Source organism: Anser anser (assembly GCF_964211835.1).
Source record: "Anser anser genome assembly, chromosome: 3".
NCBI lineage: Eukaryota > Metazoa > Chordata > Aves > Anseriformes > Anatidae > Anser > Anser anser.
Window position 1 is genome coordinate 119,476,487 of NC_139722.1, and position 19,110 is coordinate 119,495,596.

A 19,110-nucleotide genomic window follows, 5' to 3' on the forward strand; every position below is an offset into this window, starting at 1 on the left:
AAAAATATGACCTATACTATTTCACTTTTATTTTCATGATAAGAAAACTCCCTCTCAAAAAAAAATAATAAATAAATAAAATTGCACTGGTACAAAAGCAAGCTGCAAGTATTTTTCTGTAGGAGGCTGGTTTGGCTGCTGCCCGTTGAGCCTCCGTTATCACCCAGCATGGTCGCTACATTCTTTTTAGACACTTCCACTTTTACAGAAGTTTTTGCTCTACTTTATCAGGGAACGGTCTTGGCTTGAAACCAAGTGGGCCATTTGGATTTAAAATTTGACAGGTTTCAAAAGTCTCAGTTCAGATCCATAAATAAAAGATTACATTGCTCTTTTGAATAGTGGTTTTCCTCGAGCTGAGGTAGGGAAGCAAGGGCAGCGCATCGTGCTGTGTAGATTATGCAGCTTGAGGGATGGAAATCATAAAAATGTCCTGGAAGAACAGCTACAGTGTGGCTTTAAAATAAAAAAGGATTGGAAGGTATTTGCACCACCTGGGGCTAAGAGCTAATGTGAAATGCTGGTAACATGAGAAAGCTGCGAGTTCCCTTGCCATTAAGAAGCTTTTCGAGACGCCTGTATCAGCCCTCTGATAAGTTATCATGAAATAACTGCCCCGTACATCAGCAGCTCTGGTGTAGTCAGACCTGAGAGAAGGCAGCAAGTGGATGTTCATTCAGTGGGTGGTTCATTCCCCACTTAGAGGGAAAAGGGGAGCTACAGGCAACTGTGATGCTGCCAAAAGGTGGGAAATCACATGAAAATGTCGTTCTGGCCCCTAGATGCCAGGGCAAGCAGAGCTGCAACACGTAAAGGCTGCCTTTCGGAAATGAGTTAATGCCTCTCTAAGGTTAGAAGACTGGACGGATAAGACGGCTTCCTTTTGATGTGAAAAAGACTGGAAAAGGAGTTTCTATTTTAGACAATGAACAGCTGTTCTTTACAGACCAAAAAAGGTGGGGAAGAAAGCACAAAGCACAAAGTCATAGGATATGTTGTTATTTCCCCCAGGTTTTCTTCATGATTCAGATAAATTCTTCTGATTTTTTTTCTTTTTTTTTACACAAACAAGGATGATGAAGGAATATCACAGTGGCCAAATGACTTAACTGACACATTAATTTGGAGAGTTTCCTTTTCATCATTCCATATGTAAATAGATTGACTTTTTTCTTGATGCTAAGTGTTTTCTTTGTTAATCCGGGTGGGATTGATGCATGAAATGCAGAGCTTCCCAGCCAAGTACTCGTAAGAGAAAGAGCTACGGTCCATGAATAATAAATTTTAGGCACGACTGAAGATATAAGATGCCGTTCTATCCACGGGCCAAAAGATTTCTCCACTCTGAACAACAGCTGTAAACATAAAGTGTGGCTTCACTCACAGATTTAGGAGATTTAAATTACACGATTTATGCCTGGGAATTTTGGAGCCATGGTATTTGTATCCACCTTACCCTCCCCCTCAGCAAAATCCTACCTTTTATCTTTGGAATTCTAAAATTATGACTTCCTAACAATGCATAGGATTCAAATAACAAAATCTTGACCTTGCAGAACAGTTGTCTTGGAAAATAACTGTGAAGAACATCTTAAAGATCTAACTAGTCAGGGGGTGCTTAGCCATATCTTCAGTTTCTTACTGCCTTTCATGGTACATTATTAAAGTCTTCCGCTGTAGCTAATGCCTGGGACAGCAGCAAGCATTCCCTGCATATGTGGGCTAGTGGAGACTAGGTTTCCAGTGTGCTGATAACAAACTGGCCAGGTTTTTGGATAAAACAGACATGAAATATCATGGTGCCTTTCCAATAAGGTCCCCTTGGGAGCTGCTGAGTGCTGCTCTCCCAGTTTGGCCCTTGCTTCAGATCTTGAGATGCAGCTGAGCTCTTCTGATGACCTGACTCTGGCTATGAGGGGCCAGATTGTTCCTGAGTCTGGGAGGAACCTGGGGAGCGTGGGAGGAGAGCACTGGCTACCCAGCAGGACTGCCATGAGGGGAAGGGATGGAAAAGGGCAACAGCCTTCTTGCCCCATCCTGTGTGGCCCCTCCTGATTGGCAGTCTGGGCATCAGCACCATCCTACTGTGTTACATTAGGGAATTCGCCCGCTATAACGGCTGGCGTAATATTTGCTGGAAGTAAGTCTTTGATCAGAAAAATAAGGAGGAAATATTTTTGTCGTGTATGTGTGTACAGGGCCTGATTCTGCTCTCCTCCCATTTTGTACCTTGGTGCTAAGACTCTGCTGAAGTCTGAGCACCTCCAGACCAAGAAATTCTACCAAATTGGCATGTCCTTACCTACAGAGTCTATGTGCATATTCCGTGTTCCTTTCCTTTCTCTTTTCATGTTAGGAATTTTTGAATAATCAAATTTAACATCCAATTAGATTGCATTTTGTGGCCCTTTTAAAGTTTCTTTCTCAGGGTGCCCACCAGAAAAGGTACCGTTGCCTCTTCTAAATCCTTGAAATAAGAAATTCTAAATCCTTTCTGTAATGGTTTATTAGGGTCTCTGTGGCTTTGGTTAATTGTCACAGTCTCGTTTACCTTAGGTGGAGGAATTTTAATGTACAGAGCAAGATGGTTTATTCATTCAAAAATATTTTATGGGAAGTTGCTCTGAGCTGAAGGAAGTCATGTAAAATGCACTCTTGGGGGCCCTGCTTTCTTACAGTCTCATGTCTGAAACAAAGGAAGAACATCTATAAACGAAGAACAGAAAACTCTGGGTCGCAGACCAGCATTTCCCTTGTCTTTAGGGTTGCTCTTGTGCCAGAACTACTGACTTTTCAGCTTTTCCTCGGAGAGCCATGCTGAGCTGCAGCCGATCATCCCCATGTGATGCATAGAGCACTACTGATTTGCCGTGTCCCATGTGAAGGCAGGATTCAACTCCAGTCCCCAGGAGGGCAACAAAAGTTTCCTCAGCCACCAAATTTGGGGCTGGTGGCGGTGAACCCACTGAGCGTGTGGCCAGGGAGGGGTCTGTGTCCTTGCATGGTGGCTGCAGTTGGGTGCTTCAGGTCTCTACATGAACCACATGTGATGGGAAGCACTTTGTTTTATTCTCTTCATCTAGCCTTTGTGGGTTGGGGGAAAAGGAAGGGAGACTATAATTTATTTTTGGGTTTATATTTAAATTAAGGCTGTCAGGTGTCTTTAACAGAGTAGGGAAATCCCCACAGTAGGTGCACATGGTCCCACATGACTCACTTTTCCTAATTCACTTAAAACGAGGTTGCGTTTGGTTTTAATGCATCCCCTCAGAATAAAGGAAAATGGAGATTTCTTTTGACAACATAGAAATATGTTTGTGATAACTTAAGTGCAGTTTCCTGCAGAGAGGAGCTTTCAAAGCAGCGTGCAGGTGAGCCTTGCATCTCCAGGCAAAGCAGTATATGTGCTCTTTTATTTCTAAAGGAATAATTATTCCTGACTATTCATTTGTCATTGACTATGTTTTTTGTCTTGCATTGTTTTTGCTTTGAAACTAGATATTTACACAGCCTTCATTGCTGTAGTCTGTGAATGCCTCTGAGACAGTATTCAGTTTTATCGTAGAGACTTCCTATGAAGTAGGGAAAAGTTACTGGACAGATAGGATTTGCATAAGGTCATATGAGAAACCTACGTTCATCCTTGGAAGCAAGTGCTGTCTTCTGATCCCAGCTTAGTGCCTGACGCAGTGAAGTATCTCTCTGTTCCAGTGTGTGTCATTTCTTCTTGATATTTTCCTTCTTGGTAGCTGATGTCATCTGCTTTTTCCCTTCAATTATGCTTCTAGCATTAAAAAAAATAATTACAGGGAACAAGAGAGAGAGCTACTCAACATTCCCATGGATTCCCTTCTACTTGAGGCGAGTAAAGATCCCTCTGGCATTATTGGAATTTTCTTGACTGACACTATTGAGAAGTCCTGAGGCTCGTGCACAAAGAAATGGGCTGTATTTTAGCACTGGGAGCTTTAACAGTGCAGTCTGATTCAGAAGTCAGAGACACTATCTCATTTGGGGCCCAATCCTGCTCTCGCTGCAGTTCAGAGGACTAAGATCAAGCCTGTAGCTGGTGATTCAGTGACAACGGCCCTAACACAAAGCCTTTAAAAGGACTCTTTGTTCTACAGGCCCTGGCAAATTGATCCCAATTGCAAGTGCAGAGGGTAAAGCTGAAGTGCAGAATTGGTAAAGCTGCCAGAGCCTGTAATAAACCTGTGGAGGTAATGTGGCAAGATACATGAAAGCTGATACAGTAAAGAGGAAAAAATATGGATAAAATGTGTTAAAGGTAATGTTTCAGATATGATTTGAGCACATAGTGTCTTTGAGAAGAGACAGCTTGAGGGCCTGATCCTTCATGGCTCTGTTGATTTGAATTGAATCCACTGTTGGCACGTCTCCCCATGTAAGCCCAATACTGCATTTTTCACTTTTCTATAGGTAGAAAAACTGCTTTAGGGTAAATAACACTACTTTGGGGTGAAGCAGTCAGGGGAGCCGAGCTGACCCAAGATGGGTTGTTTGCCTTACTCTGGTTTGATGTTAGAATCAATTACTTGAATCACTTTTATGCAGAAACCAAAGGCTACGTTATTTTATCTTCCACTTCTTTTCTTTGGATTAGTATATATCTCCTCGTAGCTTTGACAGTCTCTCTACTATAATGTCAGAACTTCAGGTTGTTCTAATAATAATAATAAAATTAAACCCTCTTATGTATCTTACAACAAATAAAGTCGTGGTAAAATCCAGGGTTTACTCTCTAGTTTTTGCATTATTTTTCCTCTTTCAAATATTAGTGGTGAATTTCTATAGCAAGCATAGGAAAACTGCCTACTAAAAATGTTTTAAAACAAACAAAAAACTGAATTCAGGTAATTAAAATATGTAAATTGATCTGTGTAGTTATTTTGTTTGCAGACAGAATTTAGTAGTAATGTCCATTAAATCGGTTTGGGAATTTGGGCCCTATATAGTACACAGGCATGTCGGAGCAGGAGTTTGTGAAATCAATTGCGCTACCGAGACGCACAGCAGCCAGGGTTCCATCCTTCTCTGGAGATGGTGATCTTGTATGCTAAGTTTTTATGCAAATTTTGCTTGAATTGTTAATCAAATAAGATACTCACCAGCTGCTGTTCTTCATGGTATAATCAGCAGCTTTTAAAGGGAATTCCATAAAAGAGAAAGGCCAGAACTGTAATTATCTCATAGAAGCAGAATTTTTCTCTCACGAGAACAGATTTTTTTTTCCATTGAAAAAGGAATACATTTGCAAACATAATGATCATAATTCCCATGAAGAAGGGATGAATTTACAGTTAAGTACTCAGCTGTACCTGTCACAGTTCTTTTATTCTGTTCCCAGGTCTCTAATGAGTCTGGAGATGCATTTTATGCGAAAAAAGTTTCTCAGTATAGATGAAAAATTTTAAATTAGCCATCAGCTAGGCATCAAACATCTATTTAGAGTTACACTGAACTTTCCTTTAGTTCTTTTAGAAATAAGACTTCCAATTACAACTGCAAATTGTTAATTGAAATTGCAAAACAGAGGAGTGAAAGGCACTTCTTTTAGAAGCAGTAAGCTTTCTGTTATTTTGAGCTTTGAGTGTGAGTGCATGTTTATTTGTATATAAAATTGTCTGTACACATGAAAACCATGTGACTGTATTTTTCTCACTGTACAAATCTATGGTGGTTTAATACCTCTGATTTCACCATGTAGAGGGCTAGTTAGAAGGATCTAGGTCAAGGTGAGTTTTGCAGTGGCTTCTTTCTGCGAGTACGGAATAACACCTATACATTAACTGATAAGGATAACATTCATATATTTCTGCACAGCTTGATTCTTTATGCAACTGCTGTGTAAAATATAAACCAGGTGAGAGAGGGGAAGAAAATCCAAAATAAAAACCCTGATATTTCGTCTTGTCTCCAGAGGTTTACTTTGAGCACAGTCTTACCGTACACAATCTCAGGCTCAGCAGTACTTCTCAAATCCTTCTCTGGGTTAGTTCTGTCTTCATTACTTATGAAAAAAGAAGAGCCATTTGCTTCATTTGGGTTTTATGCATGAATTCAGTTACTCTCACACTATAATACTGCTTGTCTATTAACCGATGGAAAAAGTGTAGACATTTGTCACTTCTTCCATTTTCAAGTTCAACCTTTGTTTTATTTTCTTTTGAAGTCTGTTATTTTCCAGCTTGTTTCTTGCACTCTCTTCCGGTAGTTCGTTGTACCATTAGTCCCCTGTGCCATTCCCCACTTTGTAGGTGCAAGACTTTTCCCATTTCTACACTGGTGGAATACATACCTGGACCACGTTTTCTTCTTTTATTATATTTAATGCTTTGTATTCGTGCTAAAAGCAGACCATAATTGAGGGGCCGTGAAGTCAAAACAATTCAACCTTGGCAGAATTTTGATTTGTTGATGGAATCTCTCACTAAACTAAAGCAGATTAAAAAAATAAATAAATAAACAAACAAACGAAACAAAAAAAAAAACAAAACATGAATTTCAACGGCTGATATCATCCTGTCAGCTGCAGTTTTGCTGAGAAAGAAAAGAGAAAAAAAATAATTTATCCTATTGGTTGAAATGTTTCAAATGAATTTACTTTATAAGTTGTGTGAAGCTTTTGTAGTTGCTGCCACACTCTATAAGATCCGTAAGCTAGTTTTCCTGACTCTGCTCTGAAGCTTTTACAATGGTGGAGAATCAGACTTTTGAAAAATCATGGAAGAGAGGTCATCAGAGGATGATAGAAATTAGTTTGTTACTGAAAGGATATGGTTTATTTTGTGAATGCATGACCGTGAGAAACATACTGAGATAAATATGAATGGAACTTGCAGGCATATAATTTTTCACTTTTCACAGACAGAGTGAAAGTCGTCTAATGAAGAGTATTTTCAAATAGTATTTTCAACAGTATTTTGCTGAAAACTTAATCTTCCTTTAAATAATTATTTACAGTAGTGATAATTTAATCCAATTTTCTAGGGTTCTTTTGATATACATTTCATTTAAGCGGTCCTATCAATAAGCATTTCCTACTAAATTGCTGAAGGAATGTTTTTTAAAATGCTAAGAGCAATTAAAGTATAAGGATTTTTTCTCTCCATTCTTGGAAACTCTTATTGGTAATGTCAAAGAAGTTTATTTTTCCTGAATCTAATGATTAACAATAAACCTATAGAAAATGCAAGGCCTAACTAAGGGGTCGACAATTAGTGAACTGCACATAGGTTTAGACAGATGGAAGCAGTTACAGCTGAACCGTGGGGCAAGAGAAACCCAACTAAATGGCTACGCTTCTAAAAAGACTGCTAGATATAAAATGCTCCACCTATAAAATACGTAATAAAATATTTACAGAATTCCACAAGATCATTCAAAACTTAATATAAGAAAACCAAAACCTAACCTGCCTCTTGCCAAACCTGCTGTTGATACCAAAGAAGGGAGCTCCATTTTCCAGGGAAGGGAATGTGCTTGGAGACATGGTCTGAGGGCAGACCTCGTCCTGGAAGAGAGGCAAAGGTCTTTCCTGACCCTAGCAAGTGATGTTGTCAAAGAAAGGCTACACAGAAACTGGAGATCCATTGTGTAGAATAGTGGTGAAGAAACCTTCATGCATTAACTTACTATCCAAAAATATGAAGTCTAAAATAAGTGTCTTAATGCCTGTGGAAATGTAACCAGTGAGCTAATGCTGAGTAATCTTACCACATGTGCCAAACTAAGCATTTCCTGTCTTGGTGAGATTTAAACTAAGTTCCCTTAAATTTAACATGATTTTAAAATGAAGTATTAAGGGTGAAATGAAGTGAAACCTTAAGCAGATCTATCTCCTTACATCTGGGAGGTTGTATTGATTTTCAACCTACTTTAGGGCTTAAATCTCTAAGAAGCTGAATCCGAGACCTACGGGGTACATGGATACCTGTTGCTACCTCAGATCAACAAGAGTGAAATGAACTTGTAACTTGGAGAATCTTATTCTGAGCACACCTTGTCAAGAGGTGCATTGAGAAGCTACTGGTCACTTTTTCAACTTCATGCCTTTATATATCAAAAGAAACAACAGGAAGGAACAATAAAATACAAAATAATCATGAGATTTTAGAGTGCCTGTTTTGTGTCTCTAAGGTATTGCTTTGTACAAGCTGTGCTCAGAAAATGCCCGCCGTTCCTTTCTTCAGAGGAGTAATGATCCAGATCAAACGGCTGGATTTTCAGTTTGTCATGCACACCACCACCCTGTGAAACCCTCCCATGCACCGAATGGTTGGCCCTGCCTGGAGCCAGCAGCACACTGCCGTAGGGCAGTCAACTTTAAGGCCCGATCCTGCAGTCAATGGGAGTGTTGTCTGTTGGAATACTGCAGGACCTGGCCCATAGCCAAGTTTTTACAGGTCAGATAACATAAGGGAATATTTTAGTCTGAACCACTTCCTGAATTCCCAATGAAGAATGCAGAGTCAAAATATAATGAATGGTGACTGCATTCTACTCCAAACAATAGCTGCTATTTACCAAACAGAGCGTAGTGTGTAAATTAAATGTGAGATTTCCCCCAGGTCCTTCAACTTCTTAGAAACTTTTCCTTCTTAATGCTTGGAATTTGGACTGACTACAGAAAAAAATTCCTAGAAATACATATGGATACAGTATTGAATGACTTTAGCAATGCTAGACTTCTTACAAACCAGGTTTTTGGTATAATTTTGATACTACACATACAGAACATAGCCATTCTTTACTCAATACTAGTCTTTAGCTTAAAAGAAAACACCACATAGTTTTTCTTTAAAACTCTCACAATAATTACTTCACTAGTTGTCTTTATCTCCACTGAAAAAACAAATGGCATAAATGACAACGCTTTCATTTCCACGGACATCCTTTACATCTCCAAAGCATGGAATCCATATTTACAGGCTTTGTTTAAATAGTGTCATGTTTTATAGCCTCATTTTTAATGAAAATAATGAGGGAATGCTCTAAATACCTTACAGACAGCTTTGTCATGATTGCCTTCACTTCCAAAGTCCTTCCTCGCCTTCTCACTGGATGAGGTGACAGGTGACAGCTCTGTTTGGCAATTTGTCTGCTCTGAATCAAAGTTGGAGACACTAGAGTAGACTTCAGGGTACAGCCTAAAGTATGCTGGATTTATTTTCTGCACTAATCTTTAACAGTCTGGGCTAAACTGTTAGTTTTGCAGGTTGTATGTGCTATGGAAAATGGACAATATACGTGTGGATTTAACAGTTGTGTATGCCACTGCTTGCTGGTATAAATTAAAGAATTAGTGGAAATGGCTATACAAGCTTAGAGAGTTGACTAGGCAGAGCTTCAGATCAGCTTTGCACAAGTCCTGAAAAAAGGCTAATTAAGTAGATACTGAATGTGTTTGTGTATGTTTAAAATGTTACACAAAACCGTACAAGTCTTGGTTTAGCAGTTTCTTTGTTTCAAGCAACGAGCAACTTGATGGAATTCACTGGGTATTTATGCGCTTAAAGGTGGGCTTGTGCTGAAGTACCTTGCTAACTTAAAAGCACAGTCATTCATTTCAGCTGCCAAAATATTTTTGTGGTTTTGGACTGCAAAGAGGAATACCCAAAGAGATCAGGTATTAGGATCCCACGGGAACAAATGAATACATAGCAATATCAGTGTTGTCTTGGATTTAACATGGGGGGGAAAACTGAGCTGTAGATCCAACGTCTTAAATCACCGTAAAGGCATTTGGAATAAAAAACATACAGGAGATATGCTCTGCCTGTAATGCTATAAAGCTGACACCATTCGTAACCTTTCTGTAAGCAGTTCAATTTAATCAGTATGAATTAGCACATGAATCTAAGGTGAGTCAGTTAATACTAATTTTCCTCTTGTTATGTTATTATCAGTAATGGTACATGTGTTTTTGCCAAGGCTTTAGGATTTTTCATTAATCCAGGAAGTGCGATTGTTGCTAGAGAAGCTGGAATCTGCCTTTGCTAATTCGGTTGAAATCTTTGTATTTACCTGCTGGCTGCCCAATGGGTTGTGGGTTATAACACAGCACTCCTTCCATGGAGCCGTTATTCCCATGAGCAATCCCATTGGTTTCAGTGGGGCTTTGTTTGGAGGTGCTGAAGCCTACATCACCACTGCTGTATAGAGACGACTGCTGAAGGGTTTTTCTAGGCTTCTTCATCTGTTCTGCACCCAGTCATGCTGAGAGGATCCAGGAAACAGTGTAGAAAAAGTGCAATCAATTCTTGCATGGGTATAGATCTGCTGTCTTATGTAGACTAAGGAAAGTGTCAATGAAAGAGCTGCTGCAGGTTTAGAGGAAAGCTAGTTTCTCTCCTCCCAACTCAAGAAGACCTTTTCATAGCCCAGCTGTTTAAACAGCATTATTGAATGATGCAGTTGAACTACCCAGGGTCTGCACAGGCATCAGTTCTGGCCACGCAGACAAAGTCAGCATGTGCCTGTTTCCAGGAGGAGCCATACCCTGGAGTTCAGCACCAATCTGTGCTGATGTATGCACGTGTGTCATTTCACATGTAAAGCTATTTATAAATATATGTGGCTACTTACAGATTGGAGCACAAGTTTCTTCAGTGTAGCTTAGCTTTGAATTGTAACTAGATTATTTTTTTTTTGGTAGGGCAGGCAGGCTTCCAGTTGTACTAGACATCTGTAAAAGACCACTGCATTATGGCTGATCTGCTCAGAAATATTTTGATTTCTCTGTTAGAAGGTAAAATATCAAATTAAAAGAACAATTTTAATTGGAAAAAAAAATCAAAACTATTTCTTCAGTTTGCAGCAACTAAATGCATTTTCAGGTGAGAAGTGCCAAAATCCCCAAAAGTTTGGAGAAAGCCACTCTAAGCAAAACCAGAAACCTAACAATAGCAAAAAGTTTCAAACAAAAGATTAATAATTTCTCTGGGAGGAAATCGGACTCCTTCTGCAACACATGAAAAAGGGAAAGAAAAAAAAAAAAAAGCTTGTTGAAAACCCAGTTTTCTGAGTTTAGAACGAGTTTCCAAGCAGCCTAGTAACAATTGCGAATACTGCTACTCCCCAGACACCCGCAAAGGCAGTTTGGGCTGGATAGCATGCTGAGTAATTAAAGAGCAGTTGTATGGTGTCTGGGCATCCCAACTTTATAGAGCTGCCAAAAGGCATTGACAGAGAGACAAATCCCTCTCCCTCCCTTTTGATTTTTCATCCCTTTTTCCTTGATGATGAATAGAGGTAGAAGGACCTGAACATTTCTCTTGATCATTTCTGTTTCAGACCTCTGCAACTAGGTCAGGTTTTTATTAACACTTGCTGTGATACGAGAGATGTGGCGTACCCACAAAATGGTGTACAGGAAGGTCCTGTGCTTCTTTCTGAGAACTTTGCATGAAGTACATCCCATATAACAATGGTGGTAAATCCAACAGTTGGCTTAAAAACGTAACATTTTGGTGGCAAGTCTAGTACTACCTGGAAATCTGCATCTCCTCTAAAGAACGTAAAGTAACGTATATACTGCAAATGGGATTCTCAAGGTGGATTTTTTTGCTCAGTCCTTTTGGTTGGACTGGTTTATAAGTGGATCTCATTTTTAGTATATTTTGGTCAGATTGCAGCTTTTCTCAGCAGACACAGTACTAAAGCAGGTAGGCAAGCTGTCCGTTTTAAGCACACCCACAGACCCAAACTTCTCTTTTACTCATGATCTGCATTAGCTGTATGTGATGATAGGGCTCTTCACATGTCTCCCTATAGGTCTGGGTATAGGCATCCAGAGACTTGGTAGGAAACTTTGGGATACTACATCGCTGCATGTGTATGGGCAGGCATATGTGTTGATTTGTCTGACAAAATAGACATGGTAGATGATTTGTCTAACAGAGCTAAGTTATAAGGAACATATGGATATAAATAGGAACACTATTCCTCTCTTGTAAGATTCTCTTATTATATAGTCAACGAAATATGTAATTAAAAACTAAACTTTGAAAGATGGGATTTTTTTCTTTTCCTTGTAGTATGGGACTTCATCTGCTTATGTAGCTAATTCTGTTGGAAAGAATCTCCTCCCACTAAATTTTACAGACCATTTGATACAGATTGCTACCTCAGATGTATAAAAACATGAAAAGAAATTGGTACCTTTAACTGTTTTCTTACTTTGGGCTATGTGTTTCAGCTTCTTCTTGTGCAGCAGATTACAAACAGAACATTATTTCCATGTATTCTGAACCATGGCAGATCTGTAGTGGCACAGTCTCCATGCTGATTTTCTGTCTGCGGAGCTCAGCTAAATTTTCTGAAGTGTCTATCAAACAACTTATCCAAAGAACAGAATATTCAATATACACAACATTACTTAAGGTCTTTGCCTAATCAGCACAACTAGTCCTAAACCATTTCTATGATATTACCTTCTAAACTCCTAGTTTCTTGTTAGTAATGGTTTCAATTAATCTGAAGTTATCCATTAACATGTCATGTGTCTCTCATTAAATATGAGCTTGGTTTTCTTTTCTAAGGACTGTAGTTCATTGTCTCATCCATACACTTGGTATAATGTGGGTTATGGTATGTGAGTGGTGGTTGAAATAAGCTAGATTTGCAGCATTTGCTTTTGAATTCAGTGTAGTTAGATCTGGTTTTTTTTGTTGTTTTTTTTTTTTTTTGAGCATTTTTCCTCAGCATTCTCATGCACAACCAAGATCAGTCCTGGTACTAGCTGCTGGTGTATCTGGGGGCAGGAGGGGCTTTTAAACTGGGTTCTGCTGTCCCTGGGTCTCCCTCCACTCTGTGGCAGTGGTGCAAGATAAAGCATTTATGTTGTAGTGCTCCATTGCCTTCCTCTAGCCCAACCACTGTGGCTATATAAAGAAGGGCTAGTCTTCCCTCTGTCACTGGGGACAAAACACCTAAGACCAGACCATCCTGTTGCTCTGCAAGAGCAAAGAGATGTGCTGTCTGATATTCTAGGGAGGAAGGTAAGTAGAAAACAGCCCCCATCAAAAAACAGTAATCAGCTGGGTATGTTTGTGCACAGGGCTGCACACCTCCAGGAGATATTACTTCAGATTATTCTGCAGCGAAGATATAGCTTCACTTATTTTGGCTTTTCTTCTTAATCTGTCTGAAGATGCTTGTAATTTACTCTTAACTTGGAGCCCCTTCAAATTTTTGATGTCTCCACTGAATATACACCTGAAATGTCTGCAGGCTTCATATGGCTTATTGGTAGAACATTTCAAACATATTGCTCTGGCTTTAATTTTACTGAGGATTTCCATGAACGTTTTTCATGCATTACACTACTCCTTTTCCACGCCTTTTCCACAAAGCTGTAGAGATATTTCATTATTGGCGTAATAATAGCACTGCATTTCCTCCTTCCACAGAACACCATTCAATAAAGGAAACACCTCTCTTAGGCTCCTGGCATCAACGTTTATTCTTTCCTCTCTCTTTTTCTGTAGAAGAGCGGTGGTGTTTTTACAAAAGTCTGTTAGCTGAAGTTTAACCTGAAAGCTGCTCTGACAGGTATCTATTTGGACAGGTGAGTTTCTAAAGATACAGACTTTGATAATTTATGTTAATAGTCAGATTCCTTATACACCAAAAGACTGAAAATCTGCATCGAGATCATACATATACATTGAGGTTGTTGTGCTTTGGGCTTTTTTGTAGTATAGTGCTACAGGTATAATGTTATACAGGTTATGCTTGAGACTTGTGTGATCAGAAGTTCATACCCTGATTGCCTTTAGGTTATTGTCCCCAAAATAGCACTGGCACCAAACTTGTCTACCTTCCTTCCTTCTTTCCTTGCATCCCCACGACTCAGTGCTAGGGTTCAGTGTTGTCATTCATCAGTGTTGTCGAGATCTTTGACTTTTATATTTAGCATGCTTCTCTTTAGTGTTGGAGATATCCTTAGCTTATATTTCAGTCCAAATAAATTAAATTAAAACCAAATGAGATTATATAGGAAGTATTTTTAACAAGTACACGAAGGTGTGGGTTTTTTTTGGCAGTGGGCTCTATGTAGCATAAAAGAGCAGAAATGTGACCGTGCGTAGGGTATCTTTTTTATATTAAAGTGCAGATGGTGAAATACCACTTGACAGTAACTTACAGGCATGCTGTTCAGTCACTCATTAAATCCTATCCTGCTCGTCACAAAACAGGAATATTTTTTGTCTTACACAAGCGGAAGTTGAAGACGATTAAATGAGTTTCCCAAGGCCATTTTGGGAACAGGTATTATACTGAATGCTCTGTGTTAAGGGTACGGAGTTCAGCCAGAGAACTATAGACATTTGGAAAGTTGCCCTCAATTCTTCCACTTTCCTGTCATTTGCTTTTACATAGTCGGTGGTAGGCTTTGGATTCACTGAGTGTCTCTCATACAGATAGGTGGCCAGCTTTGAGAGGTACAGTCTGCCTAAAATATAATACTTACATAAGACTATAATAAATTACATTTAATCCTAGAATAACAGTAGGACTGAGAAAAGAAGAATTATGATGAGTTAGACTGCTTCCCAGGATCTTCCTTCAGTAAAGGACAACAAACAGATCTAAACATTTGGCTCTTGCACACGAGTTTCTGAACAGAAGCTTCAGGGTAAACATGTATGTTGTATATTCCCTCATGAGAAATCTTGTTACAGAAATGAATATGGACTATACGTTTGGCCTACGATGTCCATTGGGGTAGGCATGGCTATGCATGTCAACTGTACACACTCTACTGCTCAGCAGCTGATTCTTGTTTGGGAATGACCTCGCATTGACGGGAGGTCTGTAGCTAATGAGCATTGGCCTCAAGGAGGAAGTGTAAAACTGGCTCCAGGCTAGGGGGTTTGGCTGGACCCAAACACTTGGCTTTCTGTGCTTTAAGTGGCGCATTTGTAAAAAATGAGGAACCGTGCTTTATTATCACACTGGAATTTGCAATCTGGTTGACTGGAACCCCTACAGTATTTTCAGATCCTTGGACAGACGCCACTGCAGTTACATAACTGCAAAGTATTATTGGAATAGGTAGTAGGTGTCCTTCCTTCCTTCGGAATTGCCCCCGCTAAAAACCTCAGTTCCTGTCCCTTCCCAAAAGTACTTTTTAATTTTATTTTTATTTTTTTTAAAGCTATGACTCAGTTCCCTTACCATCTCCTCTCCTAGGCTGAATCCAAGGTTGCCCATTTCTTTCCCCTACATGGTCTGAAGCAGTGGATATGATGTATTCTTGTTTACAGTATGATAAAGCAGAATATTTCTGCGATGTTTACAGGTACTTCCTGCCCCACAGGAAGAATATAGGATTTCCATCCTCTTCAGAAGCAGTGCTTTGGCCTTATTGGAGCCAAGGAACTCAAGCTGTGTGATCTTTCCCTTCCTGTTTCTTTTGCTTGACGCAACATGGCAGAGCTGTTTGATGTCTAGAGTGAAGGATGCAGCAACTCCAGCCTGCTAAATTCATCACATTTCCTTTATTATGCTCCTCATTCAGAAGCTGTGAGAATTAACCCTAACTTTCTTTTTCCTTTGCAAGTTAACTAAAATCCAAGAGATGTTTGAAATATTTAGCAGCTTTTTCTCTTTAACATCAAGAAAGCTGGATTACCTCTCGAAGAGACTTTGTTAACAATTTTTTTTCTAGCTTTTTTTTTTTTTTTGCTAGTGTGGGATAACTAAACATTTACAAATGCTTTTGTACGTCTTAATCCAGAGGGTCTTTCCTTGAACCCTTTCTAGGCTGAGCATGTTAGGTAGAAGTAGCACCTGCAAAATACTCACATATTCCATTTGGAATTTCACTTCATGTATTTACTTTCCTCTCAGCTTACTTCCTTGCAGAAGGCAGAAACTTTCTAGGAGTTTCTTTCAGTGTTTGAGAAGGACTCAATTATTCTGTTTCTGTCATCACTGCATAGCGCTCTGGGCCCCTACTTGTTGTTACATAGTTCTATATGCTGGTGAATGCTGCATTTGATCCTACCCCACTTATCAAATTCTGCCCCTTGGGCCAGGAGCCTATGGTTGCAAGTAGTGGGATGCAGCTTTATATATACCGAGACTGTCAAAATGTTTCATGCTAATGGCAGTCTCTGTACCACTGTTATCATCGTTTGCCATCTGTGGCCATTGTAATCTTTGTGGCAACTCTACATCATTCCTTCCTTAAATAGAAGGTTAAAACTTTGAGTTGAGAATAAGCAATAGGGTAGATGTATGAAACAGGTCAGTGTATGAATTGGTTTGTGTACCTTTGTGTCCTGCAACAATAAATAGACGAGTCTATGAAGTCATACTTGTTTTTCTTCATGATGTTTGATATTCTTATGCATGTAACAAAAGGACCAGCTCAAAGCTCTTTAAGTGTCTTCAGGTTCCTCCCCTTGGAGCTACAGTGCTTCCATCTTCAGGGTTAGTTTCTCTCAGAGAAGTCTCTTTAACTCTAGGTGACACAGAATAGATCACTGAATGGGCAAAACCTCAGCTCATATCTTTATATCGATATCTACATTAGCTTTAGGAATGAGGGATGCCTCAGACTAGCATTGATAATATGAATATTGTATATTTATAAATTGTGACTAGGTGTAATGTAGAAACAGTGGATATAGTAGAATTTGTGTAAGAAGGGTTGGCTTGTCACACCCCTCCAACGTGGCATTTGCATGATACAACTGCTTCTATTGCAAGAATAATATAATAGCTGACTTGTTTGCTTGACTGACTGCCTCAACAACATATTACTTTACGGTAAGTTCGGGTCAAGCCTTTAAATAATGTTTTATTATACTTAAGGAGGCTAAATAGAGTCCTGAAACATTTTGTGCTGCATGTTTTCTGATTGTTTTCTTATCTCAAGTGTAAAATGCATTGGTTTGACATTTCCAGAAAGTGTTTCTAAAGCCAGACAGAAAAATAATAGAGAATATTTGATCCTGTTTCTTGGATGGAGATCTACTGCATGAGCTTGAATACTTATATGGGTGTGATTTTGGTTCAGATTCTTTTGGCCCTAAGGCTGAAGTCATCTGGATTGCTCCACTTAAATATTCTAAATGATGCATCGTTTCCTTCAAATCTTAGTGCTTCGTGACACTCTTTCATTTGTTTTATTAGATCAGACCTTCTATCCAGGCTAGTTCATGTTCCATCTTGATGTTGAAGGAGACACTTTGTACATATTTTACGTGGTACTAGGAAGGCATTAATAGTGATTACAGCTGATCTAAAGAAATTCATCTGGTCTTTTATCTCACTTCTTGTAATCCTGTATTACTGTTTTCTATACCGTATTTCTGTAGAGTCCATATTGGAAAATGTTTAATACACTTCCAGATTTTTTTCCCCGACAAATTCCTTAAGTGTTTGCAGTGTCTGACCTCTTCACAACAAATAGAATTATTAGGAAGAGGCAGTCTGGTTAACTTAGAGTGAGAGTTAATTAGGAAGTTACTGAAGTTTACAGCACTTTTTTTGACTGAACTTTGTTTTATGCCCCCTAGCACAGTCCAGCTTCCCTGTATGATGAAAAGAAATCATCTTTGACAAGCACAGGTTCAGGTCCTAAAATTTTGCTGCTGTAGAGTCACCCTCAGTGCCTTGTGAAATGTAGCCTGTGAATGTGCCTGTAGAAATACAATTCAACAGGAGAGATTTGAATGCTCCCAGATCTGTCAGCTTGGTGCTAAGGGTCTGTCTGCAAGAAGATCAGTAAACCATGACACTCTGTCCTGGCATAATGTAAGTAGGGAGCCATAGCATTAACTGCAAGCAAAAATTCTTGGCTTTTGTGGTTGTTCCCCACCATGAAATGGCATATGGTTTGGCTCAGCAATGCACAACTGCAGACAACAAAGAGATGGTCCGTGTGTAGAAGATCGTGTCCTGTACAGGAGAAGCAGATAAAGCAAGTAGAAACAGCAGACACGAAGAGGAGCCTTAGGAAATAAGACAACAGAATAGGTTTCTGAAATAGATAACTTAAATGTATACTGAGTGTGTACCAAATACCTGAAATAGCATTTGGATGATACAGTATCAACAAAGAATGTCATCTCCTATATGTGATAAATAATCGTTTTTATATTTTTTTCACATACCTCATGGATGGAAAACATTTCAGGATGGTCTTTTGGGGAAGATTTCCTTACTGCATGAATGGCCAAAAAATCTTCTTTCTGTCACTAGTCAGAAAATACCTTATAAAACTTGTCAATCCTTAAAAGAAAATTGGAGGGGTTTTATATTGTTCTTCACATTAATTTCTTTAAATGTGGGTAAGCTCTTGGCAACGTAACTCTCCATCTGTTTCTTACATGCAAATACAGCAGTTTCAAAATCCATGACATGCTGGACCTGCTTTACATTCTGCTCACTAATGCCATAAAAATGATGTGGGGAAAAAAGAAAAGCTTTTTATGCACTGTAAGTCAAAGCATTTGGGTAGATTTTGAGGTCAGAAAGGACCATTATGGTCATGGTGCCAGACCTACAGGCCATAGCATTTCACCTAGTGGCTTCCATATGGAGCATAAGAATTAGGAAATACGTATTTAAAGGAAAATCCACTCTAGTTTTGAAATGTACCAACAGTTTGAGAGCAGCTGCTCTTGAACACATCTCTATCAAAAAGCATAAATTGAAGAAGTGTCTTCATGTTAATATAATTTTTTAATTATTCATTGTTACAATTTACTGTATGTAATAAGGTGTTAAAAAAAATCAGGACAAAGACTGAAAATAAGAAAGTTCTGAGCTTCAACAGAAATTGCAATAGTGAGGTAAGAATGAAGGGTGACTGGGAGCAATTGACATCCACTTTGTCATGATAAAAATAATTCTGAACTGAGAGAGGTAACACAGCAGTTGACATATGGTTAAAAAATCAGAGATGCAATTCTTTGTTAAGTAATTAGGATCCAGCTGTGGATATATTTTTGCCAAAAGTCCTCAGGAGATTGGCGTCTACAATATTATGTCAGATTATTTTTGGTGGGCTTGTATTTTGGAGGCATAATGCCAACATGTAAATTACTGAGAGGTTTTTGGATTACTGGG

The 19,110-nt window shown here is 39.0% G+C and overlaps 1 protein-coding gene across 5 annotated transcripts in view; it reads left to right on the plus strand.

Moving 5' to 3' along the window:
* Positions 1-19,110, plus strand: part of LOC310896546 (uncharacterized protein) — a 282,713-nt gene that overhangs the window by 148,097 nt on the left and 115,506 nt on the right. For 2 of the 5 annotated variants that reach the window (XR_014581583.1, XR_014581585.1), the window contains exon 3: positions 13,512-13,591. The exons of the other annotated variants lie outside the window; for them this stretch is intronic. The gene's annotated coding sequence lies outside the window, so the exon portion shown is untranslated. The remainder of the gene's footprint in view (positions 1-13,511; positions 13,592-19,110) is intronic. 5 annotated transcript variants of the gene reach the window in all.